The sequence below is a fragment of the Tarenaya hassleriana genome, unplaced genomic scaffold (assembly GCF_000463585.1).
Source record: "Tarenaya hassleriana unplaced genomic scaffold, ASM46358v1 Cleome81, whole genome shotgun sequence".
NCBI classification, from domain to species: Eukaryota; Viridiplantae; Streptophyta; class Magnoliopsida; order Brassicales; family Cleomaceae; genus Tarenaya; species Tarenaya hassleriana.
Genome location: NW_010970575.1, coordinates 415520 through 418203, shown reverse-complemented (window position 1 = coordinate 418203; position 2684 = coordinate 415520).

Below are 2684 nucleotides of genomic sequence, written 5' to 3'. Positions count from 1 at the left end.
TATGACTTGTATATCCGAAATAGGGATTTCGGGTTATACTGCTATGTCGAATGAGCCTACAGGGTCACACACGCAGGGAAGGACGAAACCGCACGAGGAAACGATGAAAAACCGAGACAGAAGGGTCTGGAACGGACGGACCGGAAGTCCAGAACGGACGGTCCACCAAGTCCAGACCCGACGGTCCAGAGTGCGCGGTCTGTCCGTTCCAGAAGGTCTGGAACGGACGGTCCACTAACGTAGACCGTCCGTTCTGCTTGCTGGAATGGACGGTCCACGTGCATTTCTGGACCGTCCGTTCTGGGCTCGGGGTATTTTCGTAATTGAACCGAAATTAGGGTAAAATCACTTTATAAGAAGTAGATTAAAAACCCTAATGACGGAGGAGACTTGGGGCAGCTGACTTTGGCAGTTCTTAGAGAGTTTTTGGTGAGATCCAAAAGGCTTAACAAGTTCTAAGTCTTGTTTTCTCGAAGTGCACAAACCGAATAGAGATTCGAGTCCTAGCAGACAAGTTCCAATCGTTGGAATCCATCCCAAGGTCTGGATATGTGTAGAGGGCGAGGTATTCTTCCTGCCTTTCGTGATCAAACGTGTTCTTCGATTAATACAGGCCCCGGATCGATTGAGGTAAGCGTTCTAACGTTTCTACGTTTCAATAGCAGCATGGTTCTAGGGTTATATAAAATTTTTGTTTTACTTCCGCTGCACAACCCTAGAATCGATCTCTAAGGAATTAGATTCGCTCATGAGATCCCAGGAAACCCAACAAGTCCATGTGACAATCTCATGCGGGTCAATCCAATATTCAGTTCTTCAACGAATACCTATGACTGTGATCGTATCCAATACCTATGATCATCTATATGATCATCAATCACACATCATACTAGTCTTATTATGTCATCATTCCCATAACGACACAAGACTAGGGAATTTAGTATCATTCAGAATGATACACGGATTTCATAACACATCTAGTATACAAGAACATGTAATGAATCAAATACTCTCATAAAACTGTAGACAGTATCAATACATCAAATGTAAACAGTACATCATAGAGCACTAAACCAACAATCTCCCACTTGCTCTAATCATGAACTGCTAAACATCTAATGCCCATATCCCTAACATGACCCTCATGCTTCGACGAAGTGAGAGGCTTCGTCAACGGATTGGCAATGTTGTCTTCTGTCGACACTCTGCAAATGTGCACGTCTCCTATGTCTATGATCTCCCTGATAAGGTGAAATCGTCTGAGTATGTGTTTGGACCGTTGATGGGATCTGGGTTCTTTCGCTGTCTCTCTCGGGTCATCGTCATCTGGTGCGCTAGGCGTAATCCTCGTGATCTTTAAAAACATAAAACCACGAGGGTTAAGCACAACTGCTTAGTGAGTAGCCCGGGTTAAACCCGGTAAACCCGTTCCCAGCGAGAACAGTGTTAAACGATGATTCACAATCATCACGCAACAATAATAACATGCATCGTCACATAACATACATCATAATCAAGTCAATCACAATCAAACCTGTATGGAGTCCACCATAGGGTCTAGCCATAAATCCTAGTCAAGTCCATGACTAAGTGCGCATCCATGCCCGTCAAATCCATGACATTGGCCGTCGAGTCGTACACGACTAAAATGCATCTCAAACGCCCGTCAAGTCCATGACGGTGATGGTTGCATCCACAACTATCCACATACACAATCACGCTTGACTCGCGTCCACGAGCAAGCTACACACATGGCACACATCATGCATATATCCCTTGGTACAATCACACGTATCACGACATCCGGTCCCGTACCGATCCCGTATACCAAGAATACATCCTTAGTCTTTCTCAAGTACTTTAGGATGTTCTTGACGGCGATCCAGTGTGACTCACCTGGATCTGACTGGTATCTACTCGTAATGCTCAACGCGTAGGATACATCCGGTCGAGTACAAAGCATGGCATACATGATGGATCCAATTGCCGAAGCATATGGAATCCGGTCCATGCGTTCTCGCTCATCAGGTGTCGTAGGACACTGAATCTTGCAGAGAACTGTGCCACTGCTCATCGGTAAGGTTCCTTTCTTGGAATCTTGCATCTTGAACCGTTTCAAGACCTTATCGATGTAAGTACTCTGACACAATCCTAGAAGACGCCTCGATCTATCTCTATAGATCTTTACGCCTAGAATATAGGCCGCTTCTCCGAGGTCCTTCATAGAAAACTGCGTTCCTAGCCAAGACTTAACGTCTTGCAAGGTAGGAACGTCATTCCCTATAAGGAGAATGTCATCCACGTACATCACTAGAAATACAACTGTGCTCCCACTAGCCTTCTTGTAAACACATGGCTCGTCTTAGTTTTTGAGAAACCAAACTTTTTTATTGTCTCGTCAAAACGAAGGTTCTTCCAGTCCATAAATGGACCTCTGAAGCTTGCACACCATCCTCGGATTCCTTGGATCGACAAAACCTTCGGGTTGTGTCATGTACACATCTTCGGTCAAGTTCCCGTTAAGGAACGCAGACATCCATCTGTCATATCTCATAGTCATAATATGCGGCTATGGCAAGTAGGATCCTGATGGACTTCAGCATAACTACGGGCGAAAAGGTCTCATCATAGTCAATACCATGAATCTGACGGAATCCTTTCGCCACAAGTCGTGCCTTATACGT